We start from the raw sequence: 17,683 nt of genomic DNA, 5'->3' as shown, positions 1-17,683 counted from the left end.
CAAGTCAATCCAACATACTGCAGTTCTGTATAACCATGTTTATATATATATATATATATATATATATATATTTTTTTTAAAGATCATTTGTGAAAAGCTTTCTAAGCCATTCCAACAGATTTCTTCAAACCTTTGATTAGGCCCCTGTCCTGAGCATGTATGGGACTGCAGGGGACCTCCAGCAGAACCAGACTCTGGGAGGACAGGCATCTGTCTCCACCTGTTTGAGGAAAGAGAACAGGACAGAGGCACAAACACAAAACCACCAGATGAGATTTCTGTTATGGGAAAGAAAAACTAAAAACTAAGCTAATGAATACTTCTGAGCTAAAGGCATCTTTGCATCTGCAACACAAACATCTGCCCTGATCAAACATATCCATTCCTAACTGAGTTTGTTTTTTTCCCCTTAAAACCACTGCTACACTGATCATTTTCCTTTAACAGTTGTGACTGGTTCAAGAACTATGTTTACAGGACAGTTCAAGAATGGAAAATCTGCCCATTTTCCACTTTTAGTCTCTTTTTTTAAATGTTCAAAATAAATAATAGGACAATTTAAAGGCAGAAAGATCTGACCATGATGGCTACAGTGCGACCTGGGAGGTGTTTGGGGTACATATTTACAGTTGCATCTACAGATTTTTTTTTTTTTTTGGATACTAAGGGGTCAAGCACCGTAGATTATTTTGTGTCAAATGTTTAATCATCAGAAGTGCGTTGATGAAAGTGAACTGCAAGAATCCCAAATAAGCACAGGCAAAAGAGGCAAAAGTTTTAGCCTCTTTTAGCTTGTTTTGGATTGCAGCTCCATAGAATTTAGGGCTGTTATAGTCAGGGAATAACTATGATTCTTGACCACTACGATGTGCTCCTTTATGTATAAAGTAAAATACACTTGTTAGTGCAGTTCTAATGTCCCCTTTTCAGGAAAATCATCGCACTCGCACATATTTTACCAACCAATATTTGCTTTGCAAATCAGTGTTTTTAACTGTGCCAAACTTATCTCTGTAGACAAATGTCCCCTGCTAAAACAGCTGCCTCTAAATCAAAGTAAAGTATTCAGTCGTCCCACATCTTAAGGGGAGAGCGAGAGCTTTTAATGGTGGCGGTGGATTTGTCAACTGAATCACCTTGGAAATTATCATTATCTTAGCTCATGGCAGCCAAATGAAAGGCCCAACGGTGTGGCTGGGGCACTTTGATAATCCCACCACTTACAGCTGTTTTCATATTTGTTGGAGGATATGTCTTCTCTGATAAGTCGTCACTGTGTACTGTATATCAGGACTGTGAGGCAATTAAGCAGGCTGATTAAGTTCAACAAAAGGTGCAGAGAACATGTTTCCTGCCATTGGTTTTCACTGTCACCTTTGTCTGTGTGCAGGGTTTATTGCATTTGTTAGCATCAGCTAGAAAGGAGCTGTTTGCTTTAATGATAAAAGTGATCAAAGCAGGATTATCAAAGAAACGTGTGTGGTGCAGGAAGTGACTGATGTTCTGCCTCTAGTTATTCATGTGGAATTGTTACACGCAGTCTCTGGTCTCAAGACCTCTGTATCTGTCACCTGGCAACGAACTTGTTGCCTGGATACAACACGCTGTTTCTGATTTTCATTGGATCAAACAAACCAGAGCAGAAAGATTTATATCTTTGGACAAGTTGCTGCATGTCAGCATTTAAAGATGCTGTCAACAAGCATTGCTCTGAACAATGTGTGTGTGCTTATTCTAAGAGGCACTGTATTTCCTTGAGGATTTGTTCACAATGATCCACCCAGTATCTCATTAGTCATAAAATTAGGGGAAACTGCACAAATTCCTTTTCTCAGCTCTAATGATAATAGAGGCATAAGTTATTTTATTCATCGTAAGTTTTGTGGTGCACTCCTGCAGACCAATCAGAGCTAATCTTGGAGACATGAGCGAACATCTCCACCACAATTAGATGACGGAACCGCACTCCAACAGAGTAAGGCTGCAATTTTCCTTTTTATCTTACTCTCAGTGTAACATGGGTTTTCTTAGCTACAGCATTTCGTAAAACGAACAGCAGTAAAGGTGAGTTAGATAACATCATTGGAGAACTATTGAGAAGAAGCAGTGAGTCATTGCTTTCACTGAGACAGAGATGACACAGTTGGGAGTAGAAAAGAGACGATTGAACACATTCATAAAGTATGTAAGGTATAGATGTTACATTACTCCATGCCCCATAACAAGAAATGTTATGTACTGCTCACTGGTTTTTGATTAGTTGCTATGTTAGCCTCAGTCCCCGATACTGATGTTTAGCTTTTTTCCCACATAAAATTGATTAATAGATTATGGAATCACTCTGCAATTCTAAAAAAAAAATTAAATTAAAACCTATACAAGCTTGATGTACATTAGTCTACTGTTAAAAGTGAGTGCTTGCAGACCATAACAAGGTGTTGCACTTTGGCTGGTTGACAGGAAACTTGCCACAGATAATAGGGGACTGTATGTGAAAACATTAAGTGAACTTTATACTGTGAATGCATTTTGTGAAGAGTCAATGCTACAACATGGAGTTAAGTGGGCTGAACAACTACTCAGGACACAAATGTTAAAGGGGAACGCTGGTATTTTTAAACCGAGACCTTATTTCTGGCATGTAATACGTTTATCTACTCTCCGAGAGCAGTTTGGCAAAGGTTGGCGTCCTTCGGAAGCTATTTAGTTAACTCCCGAATGGCGTATATCCGTATAACGGAGTGAATGGGGCAAAGACAATGCAGCCTCTAAATAAGGCATTATCTGTCTTTATTTCACCGATACTTTAAGACGAATGAATGAACGAACGAACGTGTACTATAGCTCTGTTAGCTCATTGGTGCTGTTATGTGGCTACTTGTGGCTATAGGAGAGCTAACTGAGGGATTTCTATACAGGCTCTCTACTGGGATGACTTCATCCACACGCCCCCCTGGAGCAAAGTTTATTTACTCCTTGCTCTGTGACAGTCGGCTAACTTCACACTGAGTTTGCTACTGCTAGTTTTGTGCAACATGGCAGGATATTTATCAAATTTTGACAATGTGTACAATGACTTTGAGTAAGATGGACGTTCTTACAGGAGTGAATGAGCTGTGCTGCAGCCATGCGTGTACCGGAGTTCCCCTTTAAGGCAGCAACCACAATAAAAATGGATGCTCAATGTATCTATTTTGGGTGGAGCCACAGAGTCTGAGCATCACAACCAAGACCTGGTGGTTTCACAAACTTTCACTAGAGACACCTGAGGTTAAGTGATGCACTACTGCTATGATTTAACTGGGCTGACTCTTCTACTTTCATCAACATGCCCTCGATGTGAAGGAAAGTTGTGCAATTTGTAACTGACTCCACAGCTGGAAGGTGACAGAAGTATTTTATGTCTGCAGTGTGTGCTCATGCTTTCACATCTAAGCAGTTCTGCTCAGTTAAAACTCACTCTGCTGTTGTCATTGTTTGTGTGCGGTCCTTTTGAGCTAGGTTTGTGATCTGTCAGTCAGCGTCCTCAGCAAACACACCACCAGCAGAGGGCACTGCTCAATTTAGTAGTAAACAAAGGAAATCTGGTAGTATGTATGCCGGAGAAAGTGATGATTAATTCTGTGGAGTTCTTTGACAATCGGTGTCTGAAACCTGGCGCGAAACAAGGGGAAGCAAAATGCAACAGAATACAAAAAAAAAAACAAGAAAACAAAACAGGAACTAAAACATGAAACACTGAAATGCAAAGTTCAAAACAATGAAACAAAACCTGTACACCATGATGCAACATCTGTAAAGCTTCAAATCCAGAGTTTGCTTTGTCCTTTATATAATCAGCGAGTGTTTCTTGGGCTGTTTTCACGCCAAAAATAGTTGTTTTAACAGTTTCTTTTAAACAACGATACACACGTTAAGTGAGGCTATCAAGTCCATTTCCGATAGTAGCGAGTTAACACGTAGTGCTTTCAGGGTTACAACTGGTCTCTATCTTCCAAAGACAAGCTGTTACTACTACAACAAAATGGAGGGATAACATTACAATGTGTCCATCAGACTGTGTTGGAACACTCTTTCTGATATCCATGATTCTCTGAGATAAGCTGCCAGCTGTCTTGCAGAAGGTAGGATTGATCAGTCTCTTTTCTTTGTGCACAAATTGTTGCTCTCAGTTTCAGAGACACTATGAAGGAAATTACGGCCGATAAACACCTGTATGTCTCTGTAAAGCGGAGCGAGCTGTGTCAATTCCTGTATCCCAGACTGAGAGAATTTAATGTGTGCATCCAACAAATGGAAACCCATAAAAACCCATCTTCTGGCGTCATTTGATGTGGGACGATTAAACACCTTCATATTGCACCCAAAAGCCAGGTGTCAACAGATGTCAATGCCTCTTGGTGTTTCATTGCTTCTACACTGTTTATTATATCTATAATACGATTTCAAGATCGCTGTAAACTTTGTGAGGTTTAAGTGAATTTGATTTGTAGTTGTCTGGGGAGTCGAGGAATGATAGGCTGCTGCTGACAGTAATTAAGCTGGTTACAGTGAATGAAACTGTGTTAGTGTAAGCAGCGACAAGGGAAAAAGGGAGCAAACAGGAAAATTTCAATTTATAATTAATGCTGTCATGTTTTTGTGTTACCTAAGAATGTGGATGTGAGTGGGTACAAAGCCACTTTGTCCAAATGTGGCTCCAATGCCACTGCCTTTCTCTCACAGGGCCTTGATGAACTATAACCAGCATCTTCTAAAGCATTTCTTTTTCAGTGATGTTCCTCATGGCTTGACGTGGGTGGCCTTTTTAGTCGCGGTTAAGCAGCCAACTATGCCAGCGCTATTTATGACATATCTTTACAAAGCACCAAGCCTGTATGACGCAACTCCAACAAAAGGCTCACCCTGAATATTCAGACACAGGGGGGTCAACACATCTGCTGTGACGTCGGACAGCTTTAATTAGAATTTCGTAGGAAGAAAATTTAATTTATTATCTTACGCTGGTTTGTATTTTCTGATCGTCAGCATTTACACGAAATCTCTCTGCATTTAATCTTTTATTCTTTCTCTTTTTAACCATAGCTGGTGGACTGTCTACATAGCTGCAAAATTATCATTTTCAGAATTTTTAGTTATCAAATCATTTAAAATTTTTAGAAATAACAGAGCAATAAGCAGTAGCAGAATGTAATGCTTGGCTTTTTCAAAATACAGATTCGTTTTGGTTTTACTGTAAACACTTGATTATCTGCCATGTTATTGTATCTCTAATCGTTTAGCTACCAAAGAGGTGTTGCCAATTTAGTAAAGAATAAATATTAGAACATGATAGACTGGATAGTGTAGTGGTATGATTGCTGCCTTTCATGTGGGTGACCTGGATGACCCTGCATGATTGGTACTACTTCCAGTAGGGGTCCTTAGGCAAGGCCCCTCACCCTATCTGCCTACATGTAAGTCGCTTTGGATAAAAGCGTCTGCTAAATGCATAAACATAAACATAGAACATAGCTAACACAGAGTCAGAGGATTTTCTATCAACAACCAATTCACTTTAAGATGAATTGTCAGTTTTCAGGTGAAAGTTTGACAATGAGCATAACTGTGTTCAAATGTGATGGTGGCACTTATCACGTGGCAAGCAGAGAACCTCCTCAGCCTCTGTATTGCTGCCCCTTTATCTTCAATTTCTCCTCTGCAGGCTCTTGTGTAGTTTCATGATGCTGCTGAGCTCAGTGATCCTGCTCAGCTCACCTGTCACCTTGGCTTCCTCCTCGGCAGGGTGGCAGCTGCCTGAGTGTAGTGTCTCTGGAAGGCAGAAGGGCCCTACATGGTCACCATCAGTCTGCACAGCTGCCAACCTTGCTCAAACACACCCCCACAGCCAACACTTTACAAAGAGTTGTGTATAATGGGATAAGAGCTAGTAAGAGAATACATATAAATACGCCACATTTCATGAGATTTGAACTTAAACTCTTCAGCCATTTAAACCTCCTTGGCTTTCCACTCCACTGGACATTCACTCATTATCAATGAAACAACTCCACGGTTACTAATTTTACTAAGTTCCAGCACTAGTGTCAAAACACCATCTCTTGTGTGTAGCAATATGTTTTAATAGGCTTCTTCCCTGATACATTACACATGCTTTTGTAATTTGGGGATTGAGGTGTTGTTTTAACATCTGAATGCTGTCAAACTTGCTGCACAAGCCTCATTCAGAATCAGGTTAGTTGTATCAAGTAGCTTTTGTCTTTTTTAATGCTCTCATAATGTGTGTGCAGAGGTGGTGGGGAGTGTGAGTGACTGGGTATGAATGTGCTAGAGAGCCTCTCACAGTTATCTAAAGACCACTTACCAGCGACTGTCAGCAGAGTAACACACATAGAAACACTTCTGCATGAGAGATATGGCACATGGATGCAGCGATGCAAGACAGACACGTCAGCAGATGTGAAAGCCTTGACAAGCACATAGTGTTGCCTGGGAAAGTGTACAATTCAGAGTTGAATACGGGATGAAACCATGTTCTTATATGAATTACTCACTCTACTCTCATTAACTCCGCATGAATATATACCAATATTGTTGTCATTAACTTGTGTTTCTCTTTCTCAGCAGGTATCACTGGCTTGCTGGTATAGTGCTTGTTGTCCCTTCTTTCCAGTCTCCTCAACTCCCAGCCGGTCAAGGCAGATGCCTGGCCCACTTGAGTCTGATTCGGCCAGAGGTTTCTTCCTGGTTAAAGAGAGTTGTTTCTTTCCACCATCGCCTTGTGCATGCTCAGAATGGGGATTGAATGAAGCAATTGGCTTGAATTAGACAGTATACGAATAAAGTTCATATCATACGATTTTAATAAAATTTAATTTAATTGAACCAATGATAGATGAGCACACCAGTAAAGACTATCAATAATTTTCTTAAAATCTTAAAATGATTGGCTAAATTAGACTAAGGAGATTTAACTTGAAAAATGTGTTCAAAGGTAGGAATCAGCTGGCCATCATTCTAGTAGTTAGTAATAGAAAATAAAGTAAAATGAAAATTTTAAAATACTTTAAACTATATTGTTGCAGCATTTTTTTATTCATTATTTTTTTAAAGCAATCATTACACGCTTTTATTATACACAATTATTTCTACTGGCAGGAAGGACCTCTTGTATCTTTCTTTTTTGGCAGCGGAGCTGAAGAAGCCTTAAACTGATCACACTCCATTGTTTCAGCCCAATGTTACGAAGAGGATGGTTGGTGTTATTTGTGTTAACCAACTTGTGCAGCACTATTTATTTTACAATCAGCTCCAAGGGTTCCAGAGCAGTCCTGAGCAAAGAGCCAGCCTTCTTTAACAGTCACTGGCTCTGAGGCAACTGCCCCAACAGGTGACTGCAAAGCAGATTGCACTGTCCACAACAAACTTGTAGAAGATTTGCAACATTTTTGTGCAGACATTGAAGGACCTCAGCTTACTCAAGAAGAAATGTCTGTTATGCGCTTTCTTGTAGACTGCCTCAATGTTGCATTTCCTGTTCAGGTATCTGTATTCCTCATCTACCTCCATGTCTTCATCTAAGCTTACTCCTTGTCCTCCTAAAATCCACAATCATCTCTTTTGCTTTGTTTGTGTTTAAGATGAGGGGATTGTTCTCACACCATGCGACAAAGTGATTAACCAGTTCTCCGTACTCAGCCTCTTGTCCATTACTGATACACCCAACAACTACAGAGTCAGCTGAGTATTTCTGTATGACAGGACTGAGTTGGACTAGAAGTCTGCGGTCTACAGAGTAAAGAGAAATGGTGAGAGCACATTCACCTGTGGTGCCCCTGTGCAGCTTATGACCTTCTCAGCCACCACCCTTTAGTCTCAAACTGTGGTCTGTTTGTCAGGCAGTCAATAATCCAGGTGATCCTGTATTTTTTGGAGCTTCTCACATAATAGTGGCTAGTAACAGTCGCTTCATTTTAAATATCTGCCTGTGTTCACATCTCTCTTTCAAACATAATCTTAAAATATGGAACACTGGGTAAAAATGTTTGTATCCGGGTGAGTTAAATCCCCCTTTGTCATTAAAAAATGAACAGCTCAGCTCATCAGAGAATGAAAATATATGATTCTCATCACTCTGCTGTCTGGAGTGAGCCCCCACTGTGGTAGTTAGGTGGTGCACTCTTCAGATCAGGGCACTGAAGGAATGATGAGAATTTTTTCATCATTCCTTCAGTGCTGGCTGAATATTTTCTCACCTTCATCCAGAGTATGGTTAGTTTCTGAGCATGAACAGACTTTCACAGATGTTTTGATGCTGTCACCTACTTGACATGATAATTAGACTTTTATTGTAACTATTGTGAAATAAAAGTAGTTTAGTAGCTATGTTGAAACCACATTGTCTCTTTTTCCAGAGGGAGGGCCTCCTCTAGTCTGACATCTCTCTTTGCAGCACTCTCTGAGCTTAATGTTCTTGCTTGGACCAAATAGAGACACGTCCTCGATCTGAATGACAATCTCATTAATCTGCCGAATGACTTTGCCACCCCTGTCATTCCTCTCTGGCCCTCAGATGCTAGACTTCTAATATGTTGACTAGTGTGTAATTGTCCAGACTCAGGCCACTTGGATTGCTCTGGTTCCATTACGGCCCCTTTAGTGCTCTGAGAATTACTGAGAATGTAGGTTGCAGGAAGTGCATGCTGTGACATGGCACCAAAAGTAAAGCTCTTGGTTTCCTGTATCTTTTCTATACATTTGCAACTTGGATACACAATGCAAATGTTATACCAAATCAATATCTGAGAAAATGTGTTTTTTTTTAGTTTTTTTTTAAAGCCACAGTCAAGTAACACATTGCTATAAATTCCGTCTCTGTTCTTTCACAAAGCCTGTCTCCAGACTTCTGAATTACCGCCTCTGACTCTGATAATTTCAATTTTTCACATAGGCCTGATGTTATGCTCAATAATGGCAGTTTACATGGTTTGTTAGTTGGGGCTATTAAGAGAAGGAGTGTGGCCATGTTAACTTCCTTTGAAGAGTGAAGACAAATGCAGAACTGATTTTTTTACATTAATCTATGGAAACCTTAAATCAACTCGCTCTTTCATCAACACAACAAAGTATACATAAAAAAATAAATTAAATAAATTAAAAAAATAGGGGGATGGATATATCAGACCTGAACAAACTGCAGCTGACAGTTTCTGCAAAAACAAATGCTTGAAATACTCATATCTTAGCATAAAGAGTGGAACACCATACAACCCCACACAGAATAATCCAACACAAACTTATTTCCTTGCAACAGCAAAGAAATCAAACAGAGCTTCAAATCAGAATACACATCACTGTATTTTTCCAAAATGATTTTTTGCCTCATCAAAAAATGCTAAGAGAGTTGCTTGGCATGTTTGGAATTGTTACAGAAAATCTTAAACTCATTCAGGGCAACAATGGTATTAATCTGAAATTGTTTTAATGAATTTAGATATTAAACTTTATTTATAAAGCACTTTTCAAACATAAGTGCAACCCAAACTGCTTTAAAAGTAAGTTTTAAAAAAAATAAGTGTGAAATAAAAGACGATAGATTATATAATTGTGAGTAAAATTAAACCTCGACAACCCAGAATTGGAACAAGACACCACTATACTCAAAAAATATTCTATGTACAATAAAATAAAATGCTTTAAAAAGGTTAAATTGGTAGTGTAAATACTGGTTATCACAAAGAGGAGGAGAACAATATTTCTATTTAAATATACTTAGCAGAACAACAAAGACATTGACCACACAAAAACAAATAAAGGGAGACCATCTGGCATTACTATGGAGGCTGTGGTAGAGAAATAACAGGCTAAACTAGCACCATACATAGAAAATAAATGAGCAAAGAAAACAACATAAATAATGGTAATTTACAACACATGCAAAAAAAAAAAAAAAAACACTATCCCAATTAATCTGTCCCTTTTATACAACCAAATGTCCCAAACAAATAAAAAGGCCCATTCAATTGGTCAGCTTAGACTACTCCAAAAACTAAAAGTGGGGAAATACAGTGGTTAGCACATCTGATGCTTTACTGGTAAAAGAACAGCATTAAAAAGAAATGTTAACATAAAATAAAACATTGTCCAAGTATACCTGGCTAGGGTGGCGTGCACGTTCTCCCAATCAGGGATACATAGGTGACTGAAAGCTGTATAAAGCAGAATGTTAACTATTCAAGAAATGTATATGAAGTTAACTTTTTCTGCTTAGCATACCTTATATCTGGGCTGTATTGCTTAAGCAATCACTCCAAGTTTTGTGATCCTCCCTAAACATGACTCAAATCTACAGACAAAGGCTGCTCAAACATTACTCTCTGTGTCAAGTCAAGAAGAGGGATTCAAATGAACTCTCCGCCCCCCTTTATAGCCTCTACCCCTTGCCTCAGCTCTACTGCCAAGCATACTCACCATTACACATAATGATAAAAAAAACATGTAGAGATTAAATTATGAAAACAATTTTAAAACACTTTGCAAGTAGCATCAATTTAAACGCAATAAAAGAAAAAAATAAAAGGGTTAAAAATAGAATATTAGAAGAGGAAGAGAAAAAGCAGATCAACCCATTATATATAAGTTCTTAGAAATAGGCATTTTTTAGTATTAGAAAACAAACAAACAAAGAGATTACCAGCATTTCCTATAAAGACAGAGATGAACCTGAAAACTATTCACCTATCTAGTCAAACAAATTATTGGTACCATAGACAGTCAGCATTTTGGGAGCAAGGAGCTCTTGCGGGGTACTAGATAATGGAACTTTGCTATTAAGTTATCTGTATGTCATAATAAGCATATAAAATTCTGTTGTAAATTTCACCGGAGGCCGGTGGAGAGTAGTTGACAGTACTCTGACAGCTGTTCTTTAATCAACTGAAGGATTTTTAGAGAGCTGTTTGGGCATCCAGCTTAGATGGCATTACAGCAGTCCAGCCAAGATGCGATGAATGCAATGACCACTTTTTCATAATCACTTGGGGACAAGATGATTGTTAAATTACAGGGTCTGAGAGTACCTGTGTCAGACAAATCTGGTTATTATAGGTACTATTAGTCATGATAGTGCTTTAAATTGTGTCACACCAGCATGGTTTAACTACAAGTTAGAAGTGGTGGTAGTGATGCAGTGCAGCTGAACAAAAGCGAGGTCCCTCAATATAATAATAGCCCTGATAACTTATGAACAATATGCAGTTAAAATACAATGCAAGTTTTTTCTAACAATTTAACTGAATTCTTATTTTCAAAACACAGAAAATATTCCCTGTATTTGATTATTTATCTACCATCAGCAATCGATGTAATAAAATATGCTTTCATTGTTGCTAACTGTGGCCAAATGTGTGTCAGACACAGGACAAAAAGAAACATTAGATTGAATGTTACAGCTGGAGAACATGTTTATATACTTTACTCTGTATCACATTTACTCTGTATCACAGCTAACAGAAAATTGACAACGTTAACATGACAGTGTGTGCATCTGCGTGAGCATTGCTTTGTAGCTAAGTCGAACCAAAGAAATGTTTTGTTTTAAATATGGTTTGTCTAGCTGCCTGATCAGCTATGGTCTGAACGTAACATTACAACAGAAATTGCTGACAACAAAAAAGAACAAAGGTTAAAACAGTAAGATTCCTGCATGTTTGGCCTTTTTTTCTAAATATATTGATGACATATTTCTGTCCTTTATGCTGAATTGAATGTTTTGGGGTAATATTTACAACTCCTGTACTACTTTCACACAGTCATGTAGATAAAGTAGATGATCACTACTATATAGCGGGTGTCAGGAACGGTGGTGAGGTAGGACCCAGATGCAGTTCTTTAAGTTCAAAGCTTTATTTCCAAAAACACAAAAACAGAGAGCGCAGCAGAGCCGGATTAAAAAAATGCTTAAGCTGGGAATTAAATAGCAAACAAGACTATGAAAAACGAGACAAGACTATGAATAACTATGACCAAAAAAAAAGGACCATGACCATGACTATGACTATGACTATGACTATGACTATGACTATGACTATGACTATGACTATGACTATGACTATGGAAACCAGACTTCTCTTTCAGTGACAGTGGCATGAAGGGTTAGTGAGAATTCTGCAATGAATGAAAGGAAACCAGGAGACTAAATACTGTGGAGGGAGTGATTAGTGAATGACGTGCAGCTGTGAACAATGAAGGAGGTGACATGAGTGAAACTAGGTGGCAGGGGAAAAACATGGCAAGAACATAACCTGAAAACAAGACTATTAAAACATAAACTGTGATATTAAAATTTATACACATAAAAACCACTGACATATATGCCCGCTGTCACAGTTTAGGTTTTCTCTGTCACAGTTTATGTTCGTCTCACATCATCAACTTTTACTCTCAGATAAAAGTATAACCACATTGAGTTTTGGGAGTCTTTCAAATATAAATTCAAGAGAAAATGAATCTCAGATTTATAGAACAGATGACTAAGGGTAGTGGACAGATCTTATCCACTGTGTCCAGTCACTTGTTAGCACTTGGCTGAAAAAGTGTGGGATATCTGAAATACAACATGTTTAATCTTTACACTTAAGATCTAACATTTAGATGTTATTACAGAGTAACCAGCCTGGATTCAAGGACAACGATTTGGAAAACATCGTAAACATTTTTGCGATGCTTGTTTTCCCTTTTCTGCATTAGACCTCCCCTGTATCTGAAATAAGATTCTGACATAAAACCACTGTCAATACTGCACAAGTCTCAACTCCTGCAGTCATATTAAGATCAGCAAACACGGTAGATTAATTTGACAGATTTGCTTTTTCAGAGGTATTCAGGCGATTGTTTTATGAAATAAACGAGTCACAGCATTTTTCAAGCTCTCCTACTTCATGGTTTTCCCCATGATAATTAACTGTTTCTCATTATATCCCTGTCAAATTAAAGAACAATAACAATGCTTGAGGTTTGCCACTGCATTTGATATTCAGATGCGGCTTTTGCTCTCTGCTCGACTGTATGCAATATCTCAATCTGCTCCTATTCAACACCAATATGTTTAACAGCATGCTTATTAGGCTTCTTATCAGACACACGGCAGTGACTTTGGCGACAGTGTCTACATGTGAAGTGAACAGCCATGCTTGTTACTGTGGTGCAAGTAACTCCCTGACAAGTAAGAAGCCAGTTAGATGTATTTTAACACCATCCGTTCAACAAGCTGAAACATTTAGAAGAGACATGTTTCAGCTTGTTGTCGGCAACATGACTTGTTTTAGGAAAACTGACTCTTAAATTGGAATGTTCCACCTCACTTGTTGTACTGTCAAGTCTCATTTGGAAAATACTGGCTTTGTCCATCATAATGAAGGCATTCATTTGGAAAAGGAATGTAAATGTAGCCAGTGTCAAAAAGAATGAATATGATCTCTCCAGTGGATTATTGAAGCCATATATCCATCCATTAATCCAATTTAGGGTCGCGGGAGGGTTGGAGCCTATCCCAGCTGTCATTGGCCGAGAGGCAGGGTACACCCTGGACAGGTTGCCAGTCAATCACAGGGCCACACAGAGACAAACGAGACAAACAACCATGCACGCTCACACTCTCTCTTAGGGACAATTTAGAGTCACCATCAATACATTAAAAGCAGACCCCTTCATTGTACCGTATGTGATAATCAACACTCAGAATCCTGTACATATTATAATTTAAAACATTTATATTGGAGGGGTGGAGATAAAATCATGATACCTGGACATCATAATTAGATTAGATTAGATTAGATTCATAATCATTAGAAAGAGTTAAGATGCTTATCAGTATGCTGTAATACCAGCATGTCTGAGAGGTCAGCATTTACAACATGAGAACCCTTTTTACTTGTATTTGTGCTAAATTTTAACTGTGAGGTATGCTAAATTAACTGGTAACAATTTATATTTGCTGTGTGTGAGATATGTACTGTATGAGTACTTATGAGATTCAATTCAATTCACTTAAAATTCCACATAGAAAGGCACCAGCTGGAATTTAAAACAGGAACCACCACATCATGATGCAGCCCAGCATATCTCTCTTTTTTTTTAAGTCTACTTTTTTCATATGAATTTTAATGCTCCAACCCACTATCCACCATATGAACCAGATCTGCATCCTTCCACCATTCATTTGAAAAGTGCACAGCCATCCCGACTGATGTAATTTAAGGTAAATTAATGTATTTACTGTAAGTAAAAAATATATAAAAATTCTTTCTAGCCTAATTTTACTTCAAAAGTTAAGTTTTACTTTGCACACAGTCCTTCATCTTAAATAGTCGTCACCTTTTAATTTAAATGCGAGAGGAGCGCATGCAGAGTACATCTACATGTTCAACACAACCAAGAATCATTTTTCATAAGACTTGCTCCTAATCTGTGTGGTACCTCGGTTAAACAGTAATTGCCTCGTTAAATCACTGCCAGCGGCCTGACACCAGTGTGAGATTAATAAGGTCTCCTTGTGATGTGGATAAATCCTTAGTGTAGCTGCAGTTCTGAAACAGTTCTTTCTGTGCACTGTTCTGAAAAAGATGAAGAATGCAGGTAAGACCGCCTCTGAATTAAACAAACTTTTCAGCAAACTCACCCCTAATTAATCTCAGCAGCTCTCTGAGGTCACATAATTATTGTTCTTTTCCTCATTAATCATTGCTGTTAAAATTAGCCAATAGAGCAGGTACATTAGTCTGCAAGAAAGCCAGATTAGCTGCTTTATTAGTCACTGGGGGCTCCACTACAATCATACAAGTACCTCAGATTGCTTTTGTTTCCTCCCACTAAAAATTTCAAAAAGCTTATAACAGTGAGTGTGAAAGCTGTATAACTTTACAAAAGAAATTAGAGTTTGAGAGCAAGAAAAGACTCCACTAACTGGCGGCTGTAGCTCAGGAGGAAGAGCAGTCGCCCATCAATTGGAAGGTTGGTGGTTCAACTCTGGCTTCCCTTGGGCAAGACACTGAACCCCCACGTTGCCTACTGATGTATCCATTGGTGTATGAATGGTTAGAAAGCATGTAGTTATGTGTAGACTTAAGATGTGCTGTGTGAATGTAGCATTAGAAGCGCTTTGAGTGGTCAGTTGGACTAGAAAAGCGCTATACAAGTACAGTCCATTTACCATTTAACTTAGTTGACTCAGAACCCAGAGCTGTTGTAGCCCTATCCCAACTTTTTTGAGATGTGTGGCTGGCATCTAATGAAAGATGAGCTTCTAATTTTTCGTGAAATAGGAAAATGTCTCACTTTGAAATGGAATGTTGGTTTTTGAGATTTCAAATCATTGAATTCTGTTTTTATTTACATTTTACACTTTTTTCAGAATTAGGCTCACAAAAGACACAATTTAAAACTGGAGATGTAAAACTGTTAACATCTTTCATCCCAATTAACTTGTCGTGTAGTCAATTGCAAATAAACACTACTTGATCAATTAAAATTTTTGACCAAAATGAAAGAAAATTAAATGCAAAACTGCTTCAATGAAATGTACTCTTACAGGTGCAGTCTTCACATTTAAGCGGTTGGGATTATGAGTAAGGTAGTTGTGATCTAGTAGCCGTAGGACAATCTGTTTGTTGCTGAAAATTGCATTCTGGCAAAGGTGAAGACATTACTTATTCTGGCAATTCAATTCAGTTCATGTACAGAACAGTAATTCACAACAAAAGTATTCTCAAGGCTCTTTAAAGGTAAAGTACAGTTAAATCATATTATAATCCAATTAAGTTCATTATGACCAAAATAACTCTGGTTCATTTAATGTCAATGGAGAAAGGCATGTCTCCAGTCATCGCACATTAATGACATTAAAAAAAAAGACTCATGTGGAGATGAGATGACTGCATCGTGTGAAACTCCTGGTCTGAAGTGAAGCTGCTGGCACAGTGATGCAGCAGTTTGCTGTGCCTCCTTAAACCTCTATCAGTGATGAAGACCCCTTTGGTCTTGTGGAGTAGAGTGGAAAATCCAAAGGGACTGGAATTATGTAAAATAACACAGTACTGGCTTTTTATAGTAAAAGATTGCCTCTCGTCGTCATGGTAACCAGCCACCATAATTGGTCCATTATTATTAAGGGTGTGAATTGAGACATTCCTCCATTCACAGTCTCTTGCATGTACAATTCTAGATAACTGAGGGAATGACGAAGCGGTGAGAAAATTTGAACAGGCTGATCAACACATGCATTTTACTTTACAGTGTTAACAGCAGCATCTCCTGCACCCCCGCTATCAGCAGCAGTAACCGCTCTGATCCTGACACTCCATTTTCATACTATTTTAGCATCTGGCCTGGCTGTCTGATTCCATCAGTTGCCTGGCATTTCACTTAATCTACCAGTGACATATTTTTACCACTTCCACAAACAACACAAAAGCTCAAAACCTCCTGAGTTGTAGTGTTAGTCATCATTCTTCATACAGATCTGATATTTTGTAAGCAGTGAGAGCATCATGATATGCTAAAGTTTATCAATGTTGTGAAATGGACCACTGATACAGAAGAAATCCTTATGTTGAAGCATCTACGTAACACAGATAAGTTTTTGTTGGTGTTGCCATAAGATAAAAACATGATATATAAATCTTCACTTATCAAAGCAAGGCTCACAATGTCGCCTCATTTAGTGGATATTTGCAGGCATTTGTTTTTTTCACAGCTCTGTGAAGATTCTGCCACAGTATTTCAATCAGGCTGACGTCTGGACTTTGACTAGACTTTTGCGAAAGCTTGATACTTTTCTTTGTCAGCCAGTCTGTTGTAAATGTTATGATGTGCTTGAGATAATTTTCCTGTTGCATTGCTCAGTTTCAGTCCAGCTTCAGCTGTCAGAAAGATGGCCTCATCTTTAACTCCTAAATATTTTGGAATACAGATGAGTCCATGGTTTCCTCAATGACTGACGGTGTCCAGGTCCTTTGGCTGCAAAACAAGCTCAAATAATCAGCCCTTCCCCACCACGCTTGACTTTTGGTATGAGGTGTTTGATATGCAAGTGCTGATATGTTTAATTTTCACCAGACATGGCACTGTGCATTATGGCCAGATTTTTCTACTTTGGTCTCCTCTGTGCAAATAATATTGTTTCACGTGTCTTGTGGTTTGTTCAGATGCAATGTTACACGCCTAAGTTGTGCTGGTCTTTTTAGGGACAAAAGTCTTTTTCCAGGTAACCCTTCCTTGCCACAATTGTTCAGTCTTTTTCTATTTTTACTGTTACAAACTATAACATTTAACACACAAAATCTTGCCTGTGGAGGTTGAGGTGTAGCTCTTGGGTGTTTTTAAATAATTTTTTGCAGTTTCTCTGAGCATTGCACGCTTAGGTGGACGTGAACATCCAATAACGTCCAATAATCTTTCTCACTGCATGAATGATGAATTCAAAATTGTTTGAAAATGGCCTGATAAACTTTCCCAAATTTATTACTGCTGTACAGAGCACTTTATTACTAAATACTGATGAACTACATATTCTGCTTTTTTTCACTGACATTTGCAAGATTAAAAAAAAAAAACCACAGCCTGTTCAGTGTTTAATCGTGATGAAACTGCTTATCAGTGTTGAGCCAGTTGCATGCTCACATGCCAC

Source organism: Leuresthes tenuis, unplaced genomic scaffold (assembly GCF_036924035.1).
Source record: "Leuresthes tenuis unplaced genomic scaffold, fLeuTen1.0.hap1 SCAF_23, whole genome shotgun sequence".
Classification (NCBI taxonomy): Eukaryota; Metazoa; Chordata; class Actinopteri; order Atheriniformes; family Atherinopsidae; genus Leuresthes; species Leuresthes tenuis.
This window is presented reverse-complemented; position numbering follows the sequence as displayed.